Source organism: Zalophus californianus, chromosome 10 (genome assembly GCF_009762305.2).
Source record: "Zalophus californianus isolate mZalCal1 chromosome 10, mZalCal1.pri.v2, whole genome shotgun sequence".
Taxonomy (NCBI): domain Eukaryota; kingdom Metazoa; phylum Chordata; class Mammalia; order Carnivora; family Otariidae; genus Zalophus; species Zalophus californianus.
In genome coordinates, this window is record NC_045604.1 from 94,005,799 (window position 1) to 94,033,679 (window position 27,881).

Here is a 27,881-nt window from a genome sequence, read left to right on the forward strand (position 1 = left end):
CCAATGGAAAAAAGACAGTCTCTTCAACAAATGGTGTTGGGAAAACTGGACAGCCACATGCAGAAGAATGAAACTGGACCATTTCCTTACACCACACACAAAAATAGACTCCAAATGGTTGAAAGACCTAATCTTGAGACAGGAGTCTATCAAAATCCTAAAGGAGAACATAGGTAGCAACCTCTTCGACCTCAGCCATAGCAACTTCTTCTTAGAAACATCGCCAAAGGCAAGGGAAGCCAGGGCAAAAATGAACTCTTGGGATTTCATCAAGATAAAAAGCTTTGGCACAGCAAAACAAACAGTCAACAAAACCAAAAGACCACTGACAGAATGGGAGAAAATATTTGCAAATGACATATCAGATAAAGGGCTAGTATCCAAAATCTATAAAGACCTTATCAAACTGAACACTCAAAGAACAAATAATCCAATCAAGAAATGGGCAGAAGACACGAACAGACATTTTTCCAAAGACATCCAAATGGCCAACAGACCCATGAAAAAGTGCTCAACATCGCTCGGCATCAGGGAAATCCAAATCAAAACCTCAATGAGATACCACCTCACACCAGTCAGAATGGCTAAAATTAACAAGTCAGGAAACGACAGATGTTGGTGGGGATGTGGAGAAAAGGGAACCCTCCTACACTTTTGGTGGCAATGCAAGCTGGTGCAACCACTCTGGAAAACAGTATGGAGGTTCCTCAAACAGTTGAAAATAGAGCTACCATATGATCCAGCATTTGCACTACTGGGTATTTACCCCAAAGATACAAATGTAGGGACCTGAAGGGCTACATGCCCCCCAATGTTTATAGCAGCAATGTGAACAATAGCCAAAGTGTGGAAAGAGCCAAGTTGTCCATCGACAGATGAATGGATGAAGAGTTGGTATATATACACAATGGAATATTATGCAGCCATCCAAAGGAATGAAATCTTGCCATTTGCAACGACGTGGATGGAACTGGAGGGTGTTATGCTGAGTGCAATAAGTCAGTCAGAAAAAGACATGTATCATATGACCTCACTGATATGAGGAATTAATCTCAGGAAACAAACTGAGGGTTGCTGGAGTGGTGGGGGGTGGGAGGGATTGGGTGGCTGGTTGATAGACAATGGGGAGGGTATGTGCTATGGTGAGCACTGTGGATTGTACAAGACTGATGAATCACGGACATGTACTTCTGAAACAAGTAATGCAATATATGTTAAGAAAATAAAAAGAAGTAGATAGCAGGAGGGGAAGAATGAAGGGGAGTAAGTCGGAGGGGGAGAGGAACCATGAGAGAGGATGGACTCTGAAAAACAAACTGAGGGTTCTGGGGTGGGGGATGGGTTAGCCTGGTGATGGGTATTAAAGAGGGTACATTCTGCATGGAGTACTGGGTGTTATGCACAAACAATGAATCATGAAACACTACATCGAAAACTAATGATGTAATGTATGGTGATTAACATAACAATAAAAAATTATTAAAAAAATAGACTGTTGAATCACAGATTTATACCTCTGAAACAAATAATGCAATATATTTTAGGGAAAAAAAAAGAAGAAGAAGATAGCAGGAGGGGAAGAATGAAGGGGGGTAAATCGGACGGAGAGAGGAACCATGAGAGACGATGGACTCTGAAAAACAAACTTAGGGTTCTAGAGGGGAGGGGGATGGGGGATGGTTTAGCCTGGTGATGGGTATTAAAGAGGGCAGGTTCTGCGTGGAGCACTGGGTGTTATGCACAAACAATGAATCATGGAACACTATGTGAAAAACTAATGATGTAACATGGTGATTAACATAACAATAAAAAAATTAAAAAAAAAAAAGAAAGGGTGGGAGGAGAGCTTCTGCCCATGTTCCTCGTTCTTCCCTAGGGGAGGTCGAGTCTCCAGTCTAATGGATGCAGACATGATATGTACTGGGCATCATTCTCTAGCAGGTTTGGTCACTGCACACTTGTGCTGTGGTCTCTTGGTCCATGTGTCCTGCCCGTGCTCAGGAAGGGGGACTAGAGGGAGCTGGCTCCATTCTCCCTCTTCTTTCCATTCAACTGTGCATCAACTCCGGGTCTGCTGTACAGAACATCCCCCCAAAGCATGGGGGTTAGAGTTGACACCTATAGTCTAGAGTCAGGTCCAAACCATACACAGCAGATGACCTCCCTCTGTGCAGGGCAGGGGTAAAGGGGTCAAGGGCAGGGGTCAAGGAGGGGTTTGGGAATTAACAAAGATAATGGCCCAGTTCTCACTTGGCAATCAGGATTTTTTGTTTATTTTCTTTAGTCAGACCCTGGAGCAGCATTGAGGTGGGTCTTAAGTTCCAGAGTTCAGCATGGCACTTGGTTCCATTTTCCTGTCCACTGTGTTGGTTCAATCCACAGGATAGAGATTCTGAGTAGGTAGGTCTCGTTAGGACTGATCAGTGCCTCTGCCTCATATAACCAGCCCTCTGTTCTTGCAGCAGAGCCCATGCATAGGGCATTTGCTGACTCTAGCACCACTTGCAAATACCCACGTCACACCATTTTCCCAATGGGTGAGAGTGCATGCAGGTAGACTCAGGAGGGAGGTGGAGGGATATTTACTCCAAATCTGGTTCCCAGGGTTTGATTATCACTTGGCTTCCATTGTGCCATGCCTTGGCTGCAGAATTCACTTCGCACAGCACTGGGGAACGAGGACGTAGATCTTCCCTCTGAGACATGGTGCCTGGACTGCTCACTGTGATCTCTGAGGCCAGCATGTCCTTTGTTTGTCCCTTCACCCAGACCGTGCTTCCCTTCATGTTTATCCTCACTGTGGAAGACCCACCATCTCTTAAATACAACCTTTTGCGGAAAGAGCCCAGAAATGTTGGCGGGAATTGTCTGGACTGGGCTGGATTGACTCCTTGGTCTGGAGAAGATATCAGGTTGTCATAATACAATGAGATCATGTGAATTCCTACGTGTAACTATGATACCTAATTGTAAATGCTTTGGTGGTGAGCTCACCAGTGTGAGCGAGTCCTTGGGGCCAGTGAGTGGGGTGTTGGAGTGAGTTCTGCCCTGGGCAAACAACAGTGGGCAAGCATCCTTTTCCATGGAAGGAAAGGCCTAGAAGATGAATTGATTTTTTAAAATTGTAACATTTTCTCCCACTGACAATTATAAAATCAATATAGTAACAGCATGGGGAGTTTGGAAAACAGGAAAAAAAGATAACTTCCTTAAAAGCCAGCCTCTAACACAATCCAGATTTTATTTTTGTGTCTCTTTTTTCCCTCCTGTTCTCAATACATATGCAAACTATTTTTATACATTCATTGTTATTGCTTTGTTCCATAAATAATTACTGGCCCCCTGTTAGGTGTGTATCTTTCTTCTAGGGGTTCAAAGCCAAGAAAGACTCAATACCTGGATTTGACCAGCTTAATTTAGTAACAGATACAGATGCATACACATACACAGATCATTGCAACAAAAAGAGGTAACTATATTAACAGAAGTTAGATCTCATGTCTGAATACAGGTAATGAAAATAATGACCTGATCCTTCTCAATGCCCCCAAATCTATCATACAGGCCTGATGATGTTAGGATCACATGGCAGCATGGTATAATAATGCAAAGGCCCCTGGGGCACCTGGGTGGCTCAGTCGTTAAGTGTCTGCCTTCGGCTCAGGTCATGATCCCAGGGTCCTGGGATCGGGCCCCGCATCGGGCTCCCTGCTCCACAGGAGGCCTGCTTCTCCCTCTCCCACTCCCCCTGCTTGTGTTCCCTCTCTCGCTGTGTCTCTCTCTGTCAAATGAATTAATAAAATCTTTAAAAAAAATAATGCAAAGGCCCCAAACTGGGTCAGTTTGTCACAGTGCTATTATGGGATGCTTTCTGGGCAGGGGAGACATAGTGATTTGCCAAAATGGAACTCGTTACTAATATTTAAAAAAATAAATCAGGAGGCTTGACATAAAAATCCAGATTTCTAGCTTCTGTTGAAAAGCAGATCAGGCAACATCAGGTTTGCCTTCTCCTTTGGGGACTTTTGGAATGAAAGTGGGTAGGGGCTGCCCCATACAGATGAGGCAGGTACACTTGTTGCTACAGATTTACCTGAGGCACACTGCTCATGACATTCCCTTCCTGGCCCATATGGGCAACAAACAGAGTCAGGACTATGGCTTTCTTGTGTTTCTTGTATTAGAAAGCCAAGTCCTTCTAATGCCTTCCATGACTCTGCTGGTATCTTTGCTATCTTCCTGCTGACTTCCCTGGTGTGCCCCTGGCAGACCAGTATGCTCTGCCTTCCATTCATACCCCCTCTTCCCTCTGCTTGGGATGCTCTCTCCCTAGATGGGTATCCACGAGCCTCAACTCCTTTCCTCCTTCGAGGCTTTGCTCAAAGATCATATTCTCACTCACTTGAAACTGCACCCCCATCTTAACATACAGGTTCACTTTTACAACCTGTTAACATAACATCCAAATTATTTGTTACAATTCTTGTTCATCATCCATCTCCCCCTAGAAAGGCAGGGATGAGCTCCATGCCCAGGAGACTACCTGGGGCCCAGAAGGGGGCAATCCATTTTTCCCCCAATTTTTTAATTGTGGTAAAGTACATGTAAAATTTACCATTTTAACTATTTTTAAGTGCACAGTTTAGTGGTATTAAATACATTTATATTGTTGTGCATCATCACTATTGATCCCCATAGTCCTTTTCCTCTTGTAAAATTGAAACTTTGTACCCCCTAAACACTAACTCCCGGTTCTCCTCTCCTCTGGCCCCCAACAACCACCATTCTTTCTGTCTCTAAGAATTTGATCACTCTAGGGACCTCATACTAGTGGTATCACCCAGTGTCTGTCCTTTTGTGCCTAGCTTACTTGGTTTAGCATAATGTCCTCAAGGTTCATCTGTGTTGAAGCATCTGTCAGAATGTCCTTCCTTTTTTATGGATACACCCCATTTTGCTCCTCCGTTCATGCCTCTGTGGACACTTGAGTTGTTCCATGTATCAGCTCAGTTCATTTATGCTGACTGAATAAATGACCCTTGAATGGATTGTTGGACTCTGAAGAACTGGTTTCTGATCCCACCTCTGTGTTGGGAGCTCATTGACCTTAGCAAGTCACCAAACCATTCTAATTCTTCATTTTCTTATGGGTAAAATTAGTTGGAGGCTTAAGAATCATATTTAATTAAAGAAGAAAGAAATGAAGAAAGGGAAGAAGGGAGGGAAGGAGAAAGGGAGAGAGGGAGAGAGAAAGAAAGAGAGAAAGGAAAGAAGGGAGATGGATGGATGCATAGATGAAGTCAGTCTGGTCTGAGTTTCTCCCTTAGCAACTGGGTGACCTTGACAAGTCACTAAACTTTTCATGGCTTGGTTTCCTCCTCGGTAAGGGGCTCCCAGACTGCCTCTCCTAAGCTCCTCAGGAACGATAAGGAATATGGTGCATGGAGGATCCATCATAGGCTGTAACTATTAGATGTTTCTCCTTTTCCCCTCAATATTGAAGATTCTCAGGAAGCAGATCTCTGGTGTGGAGCTGGGGACCTGATGTTTCAAGACCAAGAATCTTTGACCAATGAACATTTGAAGGAAGATTCTAGGTGGGGGAGGGGGGAGAGCTTGTGTTCTTTGGATGAGGCTGAATGTGATCGGATGAGCAGGAACGAGGATGCAAAGGAGCAGCAGTGGGACAGGCGGCCTGGAATTTTCGTGGTGTGGTGTGTGAGGGTGTGAGGGCCAGCGCTGGTGGAGGTTGATCGTTAGTCTTATTTAGATGAGCCTCTTCAAGAGATCCAACAAAACCTAGGCTTTTGCAGTTTCATCTGGGCCACCCACACCTTTGGGGATAAAAAGACCACCGATCTCTACCTTAAAGATAGATCAATCGATTGATAGATTATAGATAGATAGATAGATAGATAGATAGATAGATAGATAGATAGATAGTTGAATAGATAGGTAGATAGATAAGAAGGGCTGCCAATACGTGTGAAAACATCCCAGTCCAGTTTCCTGCCGTTGGCCGAGGTGCCTAGAAGTAGATGACAAAATCACCGATTTGATAGCCTCTTTTTCTTGCACTTAGAGTTTTCAAGGCTTAAAAATAACCATCATGATGAGAAAAGCCATGGCTGTTTAGAGTGTCTGCCAGGCTTGAGCACTTTGCTAAGTGCTCTGCTCTGTTTTCCCTTGCTGCAACGAGCCTTACTAAGAGCCTGCTAGCATTAGCAGCACAGTCGTGACTGGCCAATTCTGCAAAATTGGTTCTGCTGGGAGTGGCAAATGGCTGGAAAAGAGGCTGGGGAGGTGGCCCAGGGCTGCCTTGTGGAGAAATCCACATTCCACGTGCCCTTTCCTCCCCACCTGGGTGTGTGTGGGGGGGTGGAGACGGATGTTTACTCGCCAGGCCTCAGTTACTTGACCTCTAGCAGGAAGACCACATAGTTCACCTCCCAGTGCTTTTGGAAGGATCCACGGCACCCAGGACCGTGTAGCCCAAAGTACATGATCCAGAGAAGCCAGTACTCCTCTCTCTCTCTCTCTCCCTTTCTTTCTTTTTTTTTTTTTTAAGATTTTGTTTATTTATTTGACAGAGAGGGAACACAAGCAGGGGGAGTGGGAGAGGGAGAAGCAGGCTTCCCGCTGAGCAGGGAGCCCGATGCAGGGCTCGATCCCAAGACCCTGGGATCATGACCTGAGCTGAAGGCAGACGCTCAACGACTGAGCCACCCAGGCACCCCTTTCTCTCCCTAACTTTCTTAAAGTCTCTGTGATGGGCTGAATTATGTCCCCCACCAAATCCTTATGTTGAAGTCCTAACCCCCAGGATCTCAGAATGTGACTATATTTGGAGATAGGGTCTTTATTTATTTATTTTTTTTTAAGATGTATTTATTTGAGAGAGAGAGAGAATGAACGAGGGGGAGAGAGACAGACGGAGAGGAAGCGATAGAATCCTCAAGTAGATTCCGCCCTGAGCACGGAGCACGACACGTGGGGCTGGATCCCAGGACCCTGAGATCATGACCTGAGCTGACATCAAGAGCCAGCCGCTCAACTAGCTGAACAACATAGGCCCCCTAAAAGAAGGTCTTGAATTAAGGTGATGCAGTCGTCTGGGTGGACCCTAATCCAGTCTGGCTGGTGGCCTTATAAGCAAATGAGATTAGGGCACAGACATGCAGGAAATGACAGCTTGTGGCCCTTTGTCATGGCAGCCCAGGCAGAGTCATGCGGCTGCCATGATAAAGCATCAGGGCCTAGGGAGCTTGAAGAAGCAGGCTTGGTTTCCCCTGGGGTGCTCTCCTTGGCTTGCAGCTGGCCGCCACCTTGCTGCCTCTTCCCATGGGCGTTCCTCTGTGCGCACCCCGATGTCCTTTCTTCTTCTTACAAAGACAACCAGTCAGTTGCGGGGCGGGTAGCTTTGTGTGTACACAGAGGTATACATAACACCTTCAAAAATAAAAAAATGTTATAGTAGTTTATCCCCTGGTCCCCTTTTGGTATTGTGTGAGTATGTCTTCTACACACACACTTATCACCAGTGGTTTTTATTCACTCCCAAGTTAATGGGTGAAGCATATTTCACGAGAGTTTTTTTTTTTTTTTTTAATTGCTGGAGATCCAACACATTTCGTATGTGTGTTGAGTATTTGGACTTCTTTTTCTGTGCACAGCTAGTTCATACCCTTTGTGCATTTTCCTATTGGGACATACGCAATTTTTTATTGAATTGTCAGAGCTCTGCATATTTGAAGTAATTTGTAATAGAATAGAAAAAGTAATAGAATAAGCATAAACGTCAAAAAATTCAGATATCTTATATCTGTTTCAGAGTTTACAAAAACCTTTTCACAGCTTGTAATTGGCCTTTCAGTTTTGTTTGTGATGTTTTTGTTATAAGTACTTTATTTTAAAATATTTAAGGTAATCAAATCTATTAATATATTCTTTTATTTTATTCTTTTGAGTTATGCCAAAAAAAGACTTCTCATTTATACCAAGTTTGGTAAACTAGAGTATCTGTCATTATTTTTAGTTTTCTTCCTCCCTTCCTCCCTTCCTCCCTTCCTCCCTTCCTCCCTCCCTCCCTCCCTCCCTCCCTCTCTCTCTCTCTTCCTCCTCCCTCTCTCCTTTCTACTTTCCTTCCTTCCTGGCCTGGCTGCCTTCCTCCCTCCCTCCCTCCTTCCTTTGCTTATAAGATTACCATGTTTTAATCTACCATCTCTAATTTATTTTGCTTTATATATTCAAGTAATTACGTCTCCTCCTTTCTGTTTCCCTTTTTTCTTTGTCTTCTTCTTCTTACTGTTATTATTTTTTAAAAGATTTCTGTATTTTTTTGAGTGAGAGAGAGCCCAAGTCAGAGGAGGGGCAGAGGGGGAGAGAGAATCCTCAAGCAGGCTCCCTGCCGAGTGCAGAGCCTGTCAGGGGCTCATTCCCAGGACCCTGAGATCATGACCTGAGCCGTAATCAAGAGTCAGATGCTCAGCCGACTAAGCCACCCAGGAGCCCCACTATTATTATTTTTATAAATGAATAGTGGCTTGAGCATATGTTGAATGATCCTTCCTTCTCCTACTAATGGGAAGTGCTGTATTTATCATACTGTACGGTTTTACATATGTTGATCTCTTCCTGGGCTATCTCTGCTCTTCCTTTCATCAAACTCTCCATTCTCGAACCAGTTTCCACAGTGTTTTACTATATATATTTGAGTACATTAATTTTATTAATATTATAATTGATTTGCATATTATTTGTTAGCATATCATATATTATTATATTACTGAATTAATGTATTAGTACACTAACATAACTTCTGACTGCTTATTAATAGTTTTCTAGTCATTCTGAGATGTTTACTTTTAAAACTTAATCACTTCGTTAAAGATGTAAAAGTGATTGGGATTTTGATTGAAATTGTTTACACCTACAAGTTAGGAGAGTTCATGTTTTTTAAAATACTACTCTTCACAAGTACCTGGGTGGCTCAGTCAGTTAAGTGTCCAACTCTCGATTTCGGCTCAGTGCATGATCTCAGAGGGGTGAGATCGAGCCCCACCTCGGGCTCCCTGTTCAGCGGGGAGTCTGCTTGAGATTCTCTCCCTCTGTCCCTTCCCCCACTTGCACACTCTCTCAAATAAATAAATAAATCTTTAAAAAAATATTATTCTTCCAAACAAAAACATAATAAGTCTCTGTTTTTTCAAGTCGACATTTTTTTTTTTAAAGTAGGCTCCATGCCCAGCACGGAGCCCCACATGAGGCTCGAACTCATGACCCAGAGATCAAGACCTGAGCTGAGATCAAGAGTCAGCTGCTTGACCACCTGAGCCTCCCAGGCACCCCTCAAGTAGACTTTTATGAACACCCAGGAAACATTTCTGACACTATTTTAGGGCTCTTCAACCCTCTGTGTCTTCTGCTGTGATAGCTATAATGATTATTTATATTCCGTGGCATTGTCATATTGGGGAAATTCACCTCTCGGAGCTTCCTCTCCTCATCTTTAAACCGGACAGGTGCGCTTCTGCCTCTCCCAGCTGCTGTGAGGGGTTAAATGAGGTGGTAAATTCAGAGCTCCCACAGCAGTGCACAACACACCAGGTGTTCAACATGTGGTGGGAAGGGTTGTTGTTAATGTAAAAGAAATTGTAGAACAGCCTTAGATAATCGTGATCATGCTCGACCATGAAGAAAGTCCTTCCTCCACAGGACAACTTTCTGTGCACCTGGTACAATTAGCTTATAAATCCTTCTGAAGTGAGGCAGGGAGATGACAGGACAACCAACAATAATCCACGTTGGAATATTGTGATTTTAATTCTTTTTGGCTCAGTCCCACCATCACACTCTCTATGAGACCCATCCACCTACTTGATTTCTGATTGAAGTAGAAATGCCTCTCATGTTCTGCCATTAAGTATGGCTTGGCTGCTAAGAGTGATTCATGAATACATAAATACAGGGGTAAACAGATATTTACCTGCCAGTCTTTTAATCCGAGCCATTCTGACTTGGAGATTCTATGTGATGCTTCTATATGACCGTTTCATAGGAGAGAGGGAGGGGGAATAGAATGGGAAGTCTTAGATTATTCAATTTCTTGCAAAAATCATAGTGGAAATGTCCCCAAATGTTGCCAACAATACATTCTGTGACCGAGTCATTATGCAGAGAGATGAGCTGGGGGCTGAAGGACAGAATTAATATAATAAGTAATTCTGTCCCTTTGGCAATGTCTTTCTGCATGAAATAATGACTTTATGTCTCACTTCTCCCTAGTTCATACATTTCTCATAACAAACAGCTCCACAGTGAGTGACTATTTATGTTTCAAGGCAACGGCATCAGCATAATGGGCTAGCCTCTGAATCTCTCTCTGTAAAGCCATGCGTGGGCTCCCTGGGAGACCCGAGAAAGCCTTCCAATTGGGAATAATAATCCTGCTGCTGGCTATAGGTGCTGGAGTTTGGAGTTTGGGACCAGGCGGATCTTCGCTCAGGCCCTTCCACGACTACTTACTGACTTAGCTTCACGGCCCCTGTTTTCCTGTTTGAAAATGGGGATGCTCACACCTGGCTCACACATGAAAACATATGGCACAGAGCCTGCAACCTAGACAGGGTTCAGTAATGGCTGACTGGGAACATGTCAAATCTCAAACCTGGGTGGCAGAATTCCTGTGTGAACACAGACAGAAGACGCAAGTGTATCTCCTCACTCCCCATGCTTCCCTATGAAAGTTTATTTCATTCTCTCAACAATATTTAATACCTCCTTTGTTCCAAGCACTGTGCTGCTGGGATGAGATGGAGTGACATCAGACGTGTCTTTGATGGTCATTTTCATCTGATCAGCTCTCGGTACTCTTATTATGTGCTCTATGCGAGACCAAGCAGAGGCATTGCTAAGAACGCTTCACTCCCATCGGGATGGTCAGGAGAATACAAGTTGGTCACTCTTGTGCCTATTTGAAAGATTAAAAAAATTTTCCAGCACAAAGACTTCAATAAGTCCCCCAGGGCCATACTGTGATAAATCAGCATTTAAACTTGGAACTTTGTGTTCGGATAGCCTGAATGCTCCACCTTAGGGCCATCTGGCCTTGAACCAGCCTAAGTTTCCCGTGGTCCGGTGGGGGGTTGGGGGGCAGTCACGCAGAAAATACCACAGAATGGATGCAGAGCTCGGAGATCATTGTATGAGGGTCAGTGGGATCACAGACAATCAATGGGTCATTATCTGAATATTAGTTGAATATAACTGAATTATCCTAGGGGTTTGGGGATGGCTTGACCAAAGGGATAAACATCTGATTTGGATCCTGAAAAATTAGTAGGGCTTTGCCACACAGATCTGGCTTTCTAGGTGGAGGGAAGGGCCTCTTGAGAGGCATGGTGACTTGAATATTCGCGGGGTGTGCAATCAGGAGATAACAGGTCCTTCATGGCTAAAGCAGAAGTACTCCTTCAGAGAAAGGCAGGGGAGAGAGGAGGGGCCCACTGGCAGTAGATTGTTGGGGGGATTTATTGCTTGTCTAGGGTTTGCAGTCAATCCTAAGGGCAATGGAGAGCCACTGGAGTGTTTTATAAGAGGAGTAACATGATCAGGTTGGCGTCTTAGGAGGATCACACCTGCTGAGTGCTGAGCAAACAGATAGCTCTAGTTCAGTGGTCGATACGCCAATGGCAGGTTGAGCCAAAAGCCTAGGTGGGAAATAGCGAGATCCTGAGCTAAGACAATGGGACTGGGGAGGAGCAGATGAATATGGGAGAGATTTATGAGGAAGAACCCATAATAGTGAGCTTGAGTGTCTATGTAGAGGGAGGGGAAGGAGGGTCAGGCAGAATAGTAGGATGGCTAAAGAGCTAACCTGGACACCCTGGTCATGGTGCCCCCTTGCCCCCAACACACAACTAGAGACAAGCAAGCCTGATTTGACATCGGTACATAGCCTGCCAGATATACCCAAAGTCCTTCCATTGCAAAAGCACGGCAGAATCCCGATTATTCCAGTTCAATGTCCTTTTGATCTGAAGGCAAATTTCATCAGCCTGGAAGGCACAGCAGGATGCTGAAAGAATGGCCTAGCCATTTTGCCTCATTGGTTCTCTAGGACATATTTCTCGACCTAAGTGCCTGCGTCACCCTCCTCCTCCCCACATCTGTCACTGTCTGCTTCCCAGCCCATTCACATCCTGTGGACCCCGGCATTCTAGGGTACACAGGATGAGGGCAGGCATTGTGATGAAGCCACAGCCCCATCCCTGTGACCCCTGGTGAGATGCTCCCACACCTGTTAATTCAGCAAATGTTTACTGAGCACTGATGTGTGCCAAGGACTGTGCTCTGTGCTGGGGGTACAGCAGGGAGCAAAGCAAAGACCCCCAGTTCCTGGCTCTCTGAATCGAACCTTCTAAAGGGGTGGGGAGCATAGATGTTACTCATAGCAATATAAAATACAGACTGTGAGTGCTGAGGAGTGAAGGGCAGAGCGACAAGACTGCACGCTAATAAAGGAAAACCCCTACTTAGTGAGGTCAGGACAGGACACTGCTGAGAAAACGCCAATCACACTGAAATCGGAGAGGAGCAGGGATGGAAAGAAGGAAGAGCTCTCCAATATACACCCACCCTTCCCAGTTATCCGAGAAACCTTAAAATACTGCTTTTCTTTCTTTTTAAAAAAAATATTTATTTATTTGAGAGTGAGAGAGTGAACAAGCAAGTGGGAGGGGCAGAGGGAGAGGGTGAAGCAGACTCCCCGCTGAGCAGGGAGCCTGATGCAGGGCTTGATCCCAGGACCCTGGGATCATGACCTGAGTCGAAGGCAGACGCTTAACTGACTGAGCCACCCAGGCGCCCCCAAATACTGCTTTTCTAACGTCAAACCCTCACTCAAGGATCTAAAGTAGTTCCTTGCTGCTTACAGTTCAGGTGGACATTTTTTGGTGTGGCATTCCAGGCCCCAGGCTGAGGCTTGGCATGGGAGAGCCCTGGGCTTGATGCCAGGCAGATCCAAGGCGAACCCAGACTCCATCCCTCACCCGCTGGGTGACCTTAGGTGAGTACATACCTTCTCTGTGCCTGGATCTCCTTGCTGGTAAATTAGGACTAAAACTGCCCTTCTTCCTAGAGATTTGTGAGCAGTTAATGAGATACTGCAGACCACCTAGCAGGGTGCCTGACATATAGTAAGTGCTCAATAGTTGATGGTTTTTATTGACATGCACTTCCCAATTTGACTCTAGGTCAATTCACTAAAAATCAATCTCCCTAAAGCCAATTCACCTAAAATCAAGCTGTAAAAAAAAAAAAATCAATTTAGTGAATGACCAATTTGGCACTGTTATTTGATGCAGAAAGTCACCCTAATTGGCCCAAAATGGAAACATAAGACAAAAATGTCACCTGCACCTCTCTCTCTAGCAGCTGGCTTTCTCTTGCTTCCTCTTCACAGCAGACTCCTAGGAAAAGTCTTAGGAAACTCATCGCCTCTACTTCACCTCTGTTCCTGACTCACCTCCTCCAACCTGGCACCTGCCTTCCATAATGCCCCAGAAAGTTCTCCACTTCGCTCCTTTGACCAAGAGATCTTCCCATTCCTGACTTGACTTACTGCTCACAGCTTAACTGATTGAGGAATGCTGACCACTTTCCCTTTCTGGAAGATTCTTTTTTTTTTTTTTTGACTCATGACTCACCATGCTCCCCAACCCATTTCTCTTACTTTTCTGACTCTCATTGTTGTTACTTAGGGCAGGATTCCACTTTCTTCTCACTGCCTCCCCACTCCCATTTGGTACCATTCACCTCCATGGCTTTACCTGCCGTCTGTGTGCTGATGACCCCAAAGTTTCTTGTTCTGGAACAGATCTTTCTTCTGAGGTCCATTCCCATAGGTCTAACTGATGGCTTGAGGTCACCACTTCGGCATGTCACAGGACCCCCAGTGCAGCCAAGTCCCCCTACAAAAGCCAAGATTGTGCTTTTGTCCCCACACCTCCAGTGTTCTGAACCTCATTGCACAGCATCCTTCCCCCAACCCAGGGTTCATGGCTGAAACCCAGGACTCATCGTTGACCCTGTCTCCCGCTCACCACCTCCATCCACAGCATTAGCACACCTTGCAGAGTCACCTCCCAAACTTTGTCCCTTTTCTACAGAGAGCTTTTATTTATTTTTATTTTTTAAGATTTTATTTATTTATTTGAGAGAGAGAGAGAGCATTCATGAGCAGAGGGGAGGGCCAGAAGGAGGCGGACAAGGAGACTCCCCGCGGAGCAGGGAGCCTGACATGAGGCTCGATCCCAGGACGCCGGGATCATGACCTGAGCTGAAGGCAGACACTTAACTGACTGAGCCACCCAGGCGCCCCTCTACAGAGAGCTTTTAAAAACGCAGATCGGATAATGTGGCTCTGCTGCTTCGACTCCTTAATTCGCTTAGAATAAAGACCCAAATCCTTAACATGGCTTGTCAGGCCCTGTGTGAACATATCGTGGCTTTCCTCTCAGCCATATGTCATGCTCGCTCCCTTTTACTTCCTTGTCTCTGGCCACCCTCCTCTCTTCCTACTTCACTGATCGTGCCCACCTCTACTGCTGCCTTGGTCCAGGGTTCTCTCTGAGCGTGGGCTCTTCTGGATCTCACACCCAACATCACAGGCTAATTCCCCTACAGCCTTCAGTGATCAGAGTAAACATCACCTTCTCAGGTTATATGAGTTTCCTAATTGTGAGCTCACATCTCACTTAAACAAGGACATGGATGAGTAGTAGGTTAAATCTCTACACTCCACGGGCATAAGGACCATAATCTGCCTTGTTCGTTGTTGCACCAGAAGTGTGTTATGGGATAGCGCATTGGCATGGTGTAGGTACTTGGTGAATAGTCTTGGAATAAAGAGATAGATAAAGAAGTAAACCTGTATTTCCTATTTCCTACCCTATTGTCTGGAAGTGGAGTGAGATGAGCAGGTGCAAGTGCTGGGCAGGCTGCCTTGGACCGCGGGAATACATTTTCATCATCAGAGTCTTGAGCAGGCAGTGGTGATGGGGGGGCAGCCAGGTGGGATGTCAGTGCTGATAGGAAAAGGGCTCTCAGATTGATCAGAGGTGACAAACGGAATCTGACACAAGTTTAAGATGTGCCAGGCCTGCATTTCACGGCATGGTAATCAGTCCCACTGCCTAATGTCAGAAGGTTCCTGACGATGGCCCCAGCCTCCTGGTCTCTCCCTTCCACTGCCCCCCATACATCCACCTGCTGGCTTCCCTGAAGACGCCCTAGGACCGTCCTCTGTGCTCTGATCACACTCCGTACATCCTTCTGTGAGCATATGGACCCAATGTCCTCTCTGCTGTGCACTTATATTTGCACCTGCTCCCGCTGAGAATCCTCATCAGAGCTCCAGTATGGGATGTAAATGGGTGCTAGCATGAAATGCTCATTGGTCCATCTTTGGAAGTCCTGAAGGGGAGGTGTGCCTGTTTGCAGATGGGGAGCCTGAGACTAGTGACCTCAGGGGCTTTGCACAGGGGTTCATACCTCCACGGAGGCAGGAAAACTAGAATTGGAACACAGATTTGTGTCCCGTTCAGCAGCACGCTGTTCAATGTTACCAAGGAGTGTTGGGTTTTATCAAATTACTTTTCTTCATTGATTCCAATTATTGTATGCTTTTCCTCTTTTATTCTGGTAATACGGTAGGTTATATTAATTGATTTTAGAATGTTAAACCAACCTTGTGTTCCTTGAAGAAACCCCTACTTAGTTATGATGCATTATCCTTTTAATGTATTCTTAAATTGAATTTGTTAATACTTGTTATGGATTTTTGTGCCCCTGCTCATGAGGAATATTAGTCCGTAATTTCATTTATTCTAGTGTCTTTGTCAGGTTTTGGCATCAGAGTAATTCTGGCTTCATGTTGGCGTTCACCCCTCTATTTTCTGAAAGAGTTTGAATAAGATACTTGTGATTTCTTCTTTTTAACTTTTATTTGAAGATGATAATGCTGTCCTCTTTGGTCAGAATAAGGTCAGTGCTCAATAATATAAGCCAGGAAGGGCTCCTGTCTGGCTCTGTGGGTGGAGCGTGTAACTCTTGATCGTGGGGTTGTGGGTTCGAGCTCCACATTGGGCGTAGAGATTACTTAAAAATAAAATCTTTGGCGTACCCGAATGGCTCAGTCAGTTAAGTGTCTGACTCTTGATTTTGGCTCAGGTCATGATCTCAGAGTTGTGAGATCAAGCCCTGTGCCCATTGTGGAGTCTGCTTGTCCCTCTCCCTCTGCTCTTCCCCCTGCTCTCTCTCTCTCTCAAAAATAAATAAGATCTCTAAAAAATTAAAATCTTAAAAGAATAATATAAGCAGCACTGGTAATCTAGAAAAGAGATAATGGTTGCTTATTCTAGAATGGTAGTCAGATTCCAGATACATGCAGGAAGTAAAGCAAATAGGATTTCCTGGCAGACATGATGGGGGTATACATCGAAAAGGATGACTTCCAAGACCTTTGGCCTTTGGCATGGGCGGGTTGGAGTTGCGTTCATGTGAGATGGGGAAGGTTGTGGGTGGGGCAAAATGTGGCCAAGTCAAGAGTTTAGCTTTGGACATGGTGAGTGTGAGATGGCTTTTAGGCATCCTAGCAGAAATGCTGATGGAGCAGCCCAATTTTAGGAGTTTGATGCTTTGGAGTGAATTCTGGGCTGGGGATACAGAAGTGGGAGTCACTAGGAATAAAATAGTTGGGAGATTTGAAAGAAAGGCCAAGGGAGTGTTTGTAAATAGAAAGAGAGGTGGTCCAAGGACTGAGTCCTTGATGCTCTCACACTAAGAGATTAGGGAAAGATGAAGATCTACAAAATAAAGCTGAGAATGAGTAGCCAAGTGGGCAGGAGAAACACCAGGACATTCACGAGAAGAAAGGGTATCTGGGGAGATGGAATGAGCAACGCAGCAAAGTGCTACTGAGAGATCAGGTGTCATAAGACCAGGCATTCATCACAGATGCATTAGCAACTTGGAGGTCACCAGTGATTTGAAAAAGGATAAGTTTAAGAGAGAAAGAAGAGAAGAGAAAATATGGAAAATTCTATATGTTATTGCCAAAGAGACCAAAGAATTAGGACAAGAGCTGGCAGGAAGTGGGCATCAACATGTTTTCCTTCACAGTGAGAGCAGAATGGTTACCCTGAATGAGGGACCAGTCCTTGGTTTCCTTCTTGCAAGTGAGTGCGTTCTATTCATTGTGACTCATTCATACCTGCTTTCAACACAGATGTCATTTCCTTGAGGAAGACCTCTCCGACATCCCTGGTCATCCTTATTCCCCCAGCCTAACCCAGATATTTAACCGTTTCCTAGCACCGTGTACCTGTCCCCTCAGAGCATTTTTGTCATTGTTACATATTCACCTTATGATAATTTAGTGAACCTCTAAAGGTAAGCATCATGTTAGCTTTGCTTCCTTTCCATAACCCCAGGCAATTCATTCAGCAACCTTTATCTGTATATTTACTGCATGCTGTGCACATCTGGTCTCCCGAGATCACTAAGTTACTGATAGTACCTGCCCATGAGGCAGTCACAGTCTGATGATGAGAAACATATAATACTCATGAAACCAAAATTATAAACCATGTGTTATAGTATCTGGGGATCCCAGAGACACCCAAGGATGACAACCCAGGGATACTAGAGAAGTGATTTAATTTAATTTATCTAATGGATAAAGAAGAGGTGGTATCCATATACAATGGAAAATTATTCAGCCTATAAAAAAGCATGAAATCCTGTCATTTGCAACAATGTGGATGGAGCCAGAGAGTATTATGCTAAGCAAAATAAGTCTGTGAAAGACAGACAAATACCATATGATTTCATTCATATGGAGAATTTAAGAAACAAAACAAAGGATCATGGGGAAAAAAAGAGAGGCAAACCAGGAAACAGACTCTTAACTATAGAGAACAAACTGATGGTTACCAGAGGGGAGTTGAGGGGGGAATGGGTAAAGTAGGTGATGGGGATTAAGGAGTGCATTAGTGGTGATAAGCACCAGGTATTTTATGGAAGTGTTGGATCACCAAATTCTACACCTGAAACTAATATTACATTGTTTGTTAACTAGCTGGGGTTTAAATAAAAACTAAAAAAAAAAAAATAATAATTTATCTTATGGGAACAATACATGAACATGGATTTTAAAAAGTATAAAATAAGATAGCCCATAAAAAAAACAACAATCATGTGGTGAATCTTTTCCCCTATTTATTTATTTTTTTTTTAAAGATTTTATTTATTTATTTGAGAGAGAGAGAATGAGAGACAGAAAGCATGAGAGGGGGGAGGGTCAGAGGGAGAAGCAGACTCCCTGCCGAGGAGGGAGCCCGATGTGGGACTCAATCCTGGGACTCCAGGATCATGACCTGAGCCGAAGGCAGTCACTTAACCAACTGAGCCACCCAGGCGCCCACTTTCCCCCTATTTAAAAAAAAAAAATTAAGTCATCTCTACACCCACTGGGTCTCGAACTCACAACCCCAAGATCAAGAGTCCCATGCTCTACTGACTGAGCCAGCTAGGCGCCCCTCTTTTCCCCCACTTTTGCCTCCACTTTTAACCATATCATTCTTAGCTATCTTGGTGGTTACCTCCGTATTTTAAAATTATAATCTCATTCCATTATTTTTTTGATGTATCAACTTTGCACATTGCTATTGACTTCCTAGTGTGTACATGGTGAGTTACCTTTCACTGTTCTGGGCAATTCTACTAACCTCTCCTTCCCTTTCAAACAAGCTCAAACAGGATACTTGAAACACCTTTCTCAGTCTGGTAAGCCATGGAGAGAATGTTAGTTGTTTGAGCTTGGATTTGAAACCAGGGTAGGAGTTGTCGAGGAGGATAGGGCTGAGCGGGGTGGCAAGAAGGATGGACACTCCGGATGGATGATAAGTCATTTAAAATGATGGAAAGGGGCGGCTGGGTGGCTCAGTTGGTTAAGCGTCTGCCATCGGCTCAGGTCATGATCCCAGAGTCCTGGGATTGAGCCCCACATTGGGCTCCCTGCTCCCTGCTCAGCGGAGAGTCTGCTTCTCCCTCTCCCTCTGCTCCTCCCCCCTGCTCATGGGCGCATGCACGCACGCTCTCTCTCTCTCAAATAAATAAAATCTTTAAAAATATAAAATGATGGAGAGGAGGGAGAAGGGGAGTATTTTACACCCACAGTGCATATGGCACCTAGACTATATAGGACCCAGTGCATAATCGCAAGTTGCCTGGTGAATTACCCAGGCCAGCTGTGCATGGACAGAACAGGCGCAGGAAATCAAAAAGCAGTAGGTTAGGATAAGTCAACCCTGGACTTGTCACAGAAGCAATTTCTCTCTCTCATACAGTCTCATCAGTAAAAACAAGAAGCCCAAAGCCTTTTGTGCTCAAAAATATTTTCCCAGTCAGACATGAAGTATTTTTAAATGTCACAACCTTTTTAGCTACTTTCATATTTTGGAAACCAAATAGGAAGAGGTATTTTTCAATTAAGTCCTGTCTGGTGTAAATTTGTACATGGAAAGACTGCATGAAAAAAAATTATACTTGACCATTCTTTGGTCTTAGAATTTAATTAAAAGAACATAGTATTGCTACAACTTTAACTTTCCTCTTGTATAAGTTGCTACATATCAGATTAAATTTGAACCAACATATCAGAGCATTTACTTAGGACATGTCGGTGCACTAGGAATTTGTGTGAGCCCTAGTGCGGGGAAGCCTCAACAAAACCCCTCTAAGTCTAATTATCATTCAGGGTAATACATGTACAGAGAGCTAAGGCTCAAAAGGCTTAAGTCACCAGCTTAATGTCATTTATATAACAAGAGCAAACGATGTATGTATTTAGGACTTAACTCCGTGCCTTGTTCTTTGTCAGCTCTTTCAGTAATATTATCTCATTTAATCCTTAGGTTCCCTATAGATGGTTTTATTTCCCCATTTTGTGGATAGGACACCGAGGCTCCCTGGGTTGGAGTATTATGAATACCCCCCACCTCTTAGATAGTTAGTTGAGCTAGGATTCCCATCTTAACCGAGCCCTATTGCTTAAGCAGCACAGGTGAAATCTGTAGGACATCCCCACTCTGCCAGCCACTGGTCCAGCTACCCTCTGGACCACCCTGATTCCTGGGGCAAAAGATTGTTGGTGACTGGATCCCTGCTCGGCATTGGAAGCAAGTAATGAGTAATGATGCCTTCTAATGATGGACAGAATGAGTGGCTACAACTGAATTCTTCCTGGGTATGCTTATAACTCCTCGTCCTGATGACAACCTTGCTGGGAGCACTAGCATCTAAAATCATCCACTGCCCAGGCACTGTAGGGAAAATGCTGGAAGAGAAGGAAAATTAGTAATCCACCTGCATGCTGGGATTGAGAATACAGTTGTCTCTTGAACGACGTGGGTTTGAACTGCACAGGTCCACCTAGATGCGGATTTTTTTCAATAAACACAGTCCAGTAGTGTAAATGTATTTCCTCTTACAATTTTCTTGACACATTTTCCTTTCTCTAGCTTACTTTATTGTAGGAATATGGTATATATAGTACATATAACACACAAAATATGTGCTAACCGACTGTCTATGTTGTTGGTAAGACTTCCTGTCAACAGCAGGCTATTGGTGGTGGAGTGTTGGAGGAGTCAAAAGTTATATGCGGATTTTTGACTGCGCGTATGCATGTGGGGGTGCCAACACCCTTAACCTCACATGGTTCAAGGTATGCTGGAGATGTCTCTGCCCAAGCATATTACATAGACTACCAAAATTGTATCTTCTTAGAATAGGAAGGTACCTCAGAGGTCATCTTGTCCATTCCTTTCTTTCCCCATGGAGGATCATTCCTCTCTAGTATCACTGACAGGTCATAAGCACCTGCTTGAATAGCTTCCCGAGTTCTCTTTTGCACGGAGCAGAATCCTGCCATTTAACTATAATTGTGAGTCAGGTGTCCGTATTTCTGACCTTTGAACCTACATAGAAATCTGCTTTCTTTTTCACCCTTGAATTCATTGAGTCGACTGTGTGTGCCTGCTATGTATCTGCTGGAATCACGGGAGGAAAGTCATGTAGATAGCTGGGCAGACAGGCCCAAGAACCCTAAAGCAGAGGAAGATTTTATACTACTTAGGGAATGGAAAAATAATCCAGTATGAGTGGACAAGGGATTGTCTTCCAGACAAGTGTAAGACTGACTAAGCTGGAACATTCTATGCCTTATAGCAGTAACTTACTTAGAATGATAGGGACATATCGAAAGGATGAGGAGCTGGCTTGAAGGGTCAGCCCCTAGCCAAATCGGGGACCATGTTGTCGTCAAAATTAATAATGATAGAAATAGATTCTAACCGATCAAATAAATATCAGTGAATCAGGGGATGCCCACCTGGCTCATTCAGTGGAGCGTGCAACTCTTGATCTCGGGGTTGTGAGTTTGAGCCCCTTGTTGGGTGTAGAGATTACTTAAAAATAAAAAATCTCTAAAAAGTAAAACAAAGAAATACTCAGGCTTAATGATTTTTAAAAAAATCAGTGCATCAATTACGTCATAGACGGAAGAATAAACACTGAAGGAAGGGATAGCTCCTCCTTACAGAAGAATGCCGCTAGAAAATCTAGAAGGAATGATGGCATTAGAAAGTTTTCAATGGGGAGGGGGCGCCTGGGTGGCTCAGTCTCATGGGTCGTGAGATTGAGCTCCTGAGTGGGGCTTCACACTCAGCGGGGGTCTGCTTGGGATTCTCGCTCCCTCTCCCTCTGCCCCTCCCGTGCTCTCTCTCTCTCTCTCTCTCTCAAATAAATAAATAAATACTTTAAAAAAAAAAAGAAAGCTTTCAATAGACTATAAAATTAGTGGGTGAAAGTTTTATGGGGAGCAAGGTAAATACCTATATATCTGAACACAAGATACTTATTAAAATAACAAAAGGGGAAATAGAAACTATATTGTGGAGAATCTCAGTGGTAACATATGAACTAGTTGATCAAAGCCAGTGTCGCAGGTATTGGGGTAACCTGACATCTTGGGCATCCTGATCATGTGATGTACTCAGAAGAACACAACGTTATCATGCTGGAGTTCCTGCCTGCACTCCTAATTCAACCCAGTCATGAGGAAACATCAGGGACACTCACACTTAGGCACATTCTACAAAATGACTGGCGCTCTTCAAAGATGCCAAGGTATTTAAAAAAAAAAAAAAGAGAAAGTCACAGAGCCACTCTTGCTGAAAGGACACGGAAAGGGACAGGATACCTGAATGCCATGCATGGTTCTGGACTGGAAACTAAAAATAGCTTCAAAGGATATTAACAGGGCAATTGACAAATTTCGAAAATGGCTTGTGGATTATGTAATATTGAATCAGTGTGAACATTTCGGATTTTGATGACTGGTATGTAAGAGAATGTTCTTGTTTTTAGAGATACACACTGAAAATGCACATCGTGTCTCAGGAAAAAAAATATCTTTGTCTAGCTATCATCCATCTGTCTGTCTATCTAATCATCCATCTGTCTTTTGAAAATGATAAATCAAATGGGAAAAATGGAAAGAATTGGTCAATCTGAGAGAGAATATGGGAGTTCCATGTATTTTCCTTGCAACTTCTCTATGAATTTTCAATTACACCAAAAGATACAAAATCAAGATTAGCTGGAGAGCTCAGCAGAGTCCAGTGCAGAGAGCATGCAGGTCCTTGTACATCATCTTATTAATTTGGAAGCTTGTGGAAGTTTCCATCGTGGAGGTGGGTGCACTAGGCTGGATGTTATGACTAATCACATGTGGGAAGTGAGGAGGAAGGAGTGTGCCTTGAGCAAGTGGGTGGATGGCCCTCTGACTGAATTGAAATAACAAGCCTGGCAGACTCCTCCTTGCCCTGTGACAGTTGGCTCTGCCTTTCGTGAAGAAGGGTAACGAGACCTGAATGTTCTACTTCATGCTGTGTGTTAAAGACTGATCCTTAGAGGCTGAGCATCTTTATTTATCCCTCTTGAGGAGCCTATTTCCCAATTTACCCAGCTAGCTATCGAATCCTCTTGATGTTTGTAACCCTCCTCCCCCAAATCACAGAAATCCATTCCGTCCTCTACCACTGTTTTGTTCCAGACTTCCTTTCTTTTTTTAAAGATTTTATTTATTTATTTGCAGAGAGAGAAAGAGAGCACAAGCGGGGCGGGGAGCGGCAGGCAGAGGGAGAGGGAGAAGCAGACTCGCCACTGAGCAGGGAGCCCGATGCAGGACTCGATCCCAGGACCCTGGGACCATGACCTGAGCCAAAGGCAGATGCTTAACCAGCTGAGCCACTCAGGCACCCCTGTTCCAGACTAATTTCTTTATATCTTACCTTTACCTCTTTCCCCTCACCTCCATCCTCACTGGGCAGTAATATGACTGACATGAAATCTGGTTGTTTCCCTTACCTTAGAAGGACCCCCTAATCCTGACAGAATGGAATTCAGGCTTCTGAATTTAGCATAGAAACACTTCAACCATGCAGTCCCCCCACCTTTCCGCTGTTACCTCTTGCTTCTTCTTTATACTGTGCAAATAGAGCACAAGGCACTGGGGTGAATCTCACCCCTGGCACTTAACCATGGTGCCCCTTCCTATAAGGTTTGTGTTTTTGGTCTCCTCCTTTAGAAAATGGTAATGATACTATTACCATGTTGGTAATGTTGTTATAAGGATTAATTGAGATGATATTGGTAAAGTGCTTAGCAAACCAATCGTTTGGCACTTGGCAATTGCTACACTCAAAATGCATGGAGCTTCTCCATCTCTTCAGATACTTATCAGGGCTAATTTCCTCCTCTGGGTTTTTGCAGTTGTTCCTATCCAACAGATTCTACTCAATCTGAAAAGGCTCAGATCAAATGCCATCTCTTTTGGAAAGCCTTCTAGAATCCCTAGACTCTGGGTAGATGTCCACAGAGGAGTGGTAGTGTTATTATCTTACCAGTTCAACAGATATTTATGGGGAACATGCTGTGTGCCTGCGATTGCAATGACCCCGGAGATAGATCAGGGAAAGGAGCTCGTTGTCCCCCTAGAGTGCGCAGTCTGGTGAGGAGAGTCAGAAAAGGAAGGGAGAAAACAAATGGATATACGAGGTCATTGGAGAGAAGGCTAAGGTTCGAACAGGGAATTAAACAGAAGGGTGTGAAGGACAGAGACTTGGTCTGGAGGCCACAGTAGAGAAGACTGTGTGGGAAGAATCCCTTGTGTTTGTAAATGAGCTGACACCTGAATAAAGAGAGGAAACGATGGACGAGCAGGAGGAAGGATATTACTGGCAGATGCAAAGGGCTTGAAATGAATCTGAGCTTGTATTGATCCAGGAACTCCCTGTGTTTGGGTAGAGAGGGGTAGAGAGGACCGAAGGAGGGGTAGAGAGGGACAAGATGAGTTTGTAGCCTGGTTTCTGGTTTGTAATCCAATCTGGCACTAGATGATGCGGGGCCTGGGAGGCATGCTGAGCCCCACATATGCAAGGACTAAGGGATTTATATATTCCATCCTATAATAAGAAAATCTCCACTGGAAACGTGGAGAGTGAATCTGGTCTGGGAGGGGGAAAACAGAGGGTTATCCTCTAAATATATTGCTGCAGTAGTTAATAACAGTAATAGAAATGTAGCTAATGAAAGAAAATGTCAATAAAAGTGTACTGAGAAGTACATCTTTGTGTCAAAAGCATTGCCATTTGCTTTCCTTGCAATTGGAAATATACACTTTATTTCAAAACAATGCCATATTGAAAGTTCTGGTGAAGCAAACCTTCTCTTGCAAATAAGTGTCTGAGAGTCACAGAGTCAGTCAAGGAAAAATGAAGACGTTTTAAAAGAAAAACAGCTTCTGGGATTTATCTTTAAAAATGAAAGTATTCGGGCTCCTGGGTGGCTCAGATGGCTAAGCGTCTGCCTTCAGCTCGGGTCATGATCCCGGAGTCCTGGGATCGGGTCCCGCGTCGGGCTCCCCGCCCCTCGGGGAGCTTGCTTCTCCCTCTGCCTCCCTCTCTCTCTGTCTCTCATGAATAAATAAATAAAATCTTTAAAAAAAATGAAAGTATTCATCATATGTGTAACAGGGCTGTTTGTTTATCCATCCACCTATTGATGGACATTTGGGCTTTTTCCCCGTTTGGGGTATTATGAATAATGTTACTCTAAAATTTCATGTGGAGCTTCTGTGTGGGCATATGTTTTCATTTCTCTTTGGTGCATACTTAGGTGTGGAAGGGCTGGGTCACACAGTAAAGGCATGCTGAATGTTTTAAGGAATTAACAAACTGTTTTGGGCTGCACCACTTTATATTCCCACCAGCAACATACAAAGGTTCCTATTTCTCCACATCTCATAAACACTTCCTAGTCTCCAGTTTTATTTAAAAATGAAAGACATCGTAGTGGGCATGGCATTGTATCTCATTGTGGTTTGATTTGTGTTTTCTTGATCAATGACATTGAACCTCCTTTCATGTACTTATTGGCCATTTGTAGATCTTTGGAGAAATGCCTGTTCAAGTCCTTTGCCCATTTTTTAAATTGGGTTATTTGTCTTTTTGTTGTTGAAGTGTAAGAGTTCTTTATATGTTCTAGGTATTAAACCCGTAGGCAGGTCCATAGAGAGAAGGCAGCTAAGAAGATACCAGGGGGCTGGGGGCAGGGAGAGTGGGGAGTGATCGATTACTTAATGAGTATATGAGTATGGGATGTTTGTATGGGTGATGAAAATGTTTTGAAAGTGAGAGCTAATGGTTGCCCAACATCGTGCACATACTATACCACTGAATCGCACAGTTTAAAAAAGGTCAATTGTATGTTATGTGAATTTTACCTCAATATAATTTTCATGTAAAAATGTAAATAAATACTTTTCAAAGATGGGGCATGGGTTCAATAAATGATCGAGGGGATTTACACACATTGAATTTTCTTATATGAGGACATAATTTCTTTTGATAAATTGAGTGATTTAGCTTTATCAACGCTTATGCAGAAAAGTTCATTTATCGCTTACAGATCACTTAAACCTTACCTGTAGGAACTACAGATGCATAGAGCTCCGTACTTTCCCACCTGCAAAGTTCTGTTCGTTCTTTTTTTTAAATATTTCATTTTTAAGTAATCTCTATACCCAATGTGGGGCTCGACCTTTACAACCCCAAGATTGAGACTCTCACGCTCTACCGACCGAGCCAGCCAGGTGCCCCTCTGTTCATTCTTTTAGACCCAACTCAAATTGGGCTAGAAAGCAGTTTCTGAGCAGCTTGTTGTGTACCTAAACTCTTTAGAATTAAGTAAGTTGATTTCAGATATGAGTCATGTTTCATGGTCAGAATAATTGATGTTGACTAATGCAACAGAAAAACTTGAAATCTCAGTGTTTCAGCCCACCCAACATCTATTACTTGCTCTCTTTAAATATGATGCAGTTTCAAAAAAAAGATGATAAATGGATTGAATGATCGGTAGAGAATTGATATGTGGATTAGGCAGGTATAATTAGACGTTAATAGTAGAATTGAGGTGATGCGAGTATGGGTGTTCACTGTAGGATTCTTCCAATTTTGTATTTTGAAAAATTTCACAATATATTGTTGGAGAAAATGTCATGTGGGTCAAGTGGCCTTCCACTATTATGTCACTACACTATGTGTACGATGTAGACCCCAAATACAACACAATAGGGGAGGGGAGGTATATATTTTTTAAAGATTTTATTTATTTATTTGACAGAGAGAGAGAGAGCGCAAGCAGAGGGAACAGCAGAAGGAGAGGGAGAAGCAGACTCCCCACTGAGCAGATAGCCCAATGCGGGCCTGGATCCCAGGACCCTGGGATCATGACCTGAGCTGAAGGCAGATGCTTAACCGACTGAGCCACCCAGGCGCCCCAGGAAGGGGAGACATTAAGGGTATAACCACCTGTTAGCTGTCTTTCTGAGAATTGAGGTTGATCACTTCTGTTCACAACCCATTGGCCTCTGAATGTCAGAGACCCTGCACTGAATGGCTTTTTCATGTGAATTAGAGCAAATAGACATTCCTTGGTCTCGTTTTCAATGGCCTATAGTGGTGTGTCTTCAAATATTCCCATCTGATCCAGTCCATCTTAAAAACAATTGTGGTGAATGTAATAAACACTGGCTAGAATAAGCACAGTGTCCTATGGACAAACATATAAAACATAAAAGCTCTTTTCAGAAGTTGGGCTGGGCCAGGAAAGGCTCTTTGAGCCGAGAGGATTTGGTTTGGTGAAGTCACAGGGGAAGATATCACAATATTCCTTGCCAAGGCAGCACAAGCCTTAGAATTGAGGGACAGCCGGATGGCTTGAAGGAGTTAAAAGGATTTCAGTGTGGCTGGGGCAGTGAAAGTGACAGAGCATGCAGACAAAAAAGCAAAGAGACGTTGGCTCATCCAGGGTCTCCCACTTCCTGGTAAAATTCTGCAACATGCAGGCCTTCTTTTATTCTTAACCCAAACCATCTTACTAGGCTCCAGAGTGTTCTTACACCCAAGACATCAGAGATGTCAGCCTATCCTGTACTAAAATCCAGTGTCTTTCACACCCCCTATTTCTCCCAAATGTCTCTGGCAATTGCTGAGTCTGGGTTCCATCCAGCTCTCCTGGCAGAAGATAGAAACACACATTCTTCCAGCCTGGGCCCAGAACATGCTTTCTAGCCTTCAGAGAGAATTGCTGCTTGAGACATCTAATTTTACAAATCATGGTTTTGGAGGAAAAAACATCGCCCCAGAAGCGAGTGGGAAATCGTTCACTTCTGGTGAGACGGAAATGTCAAG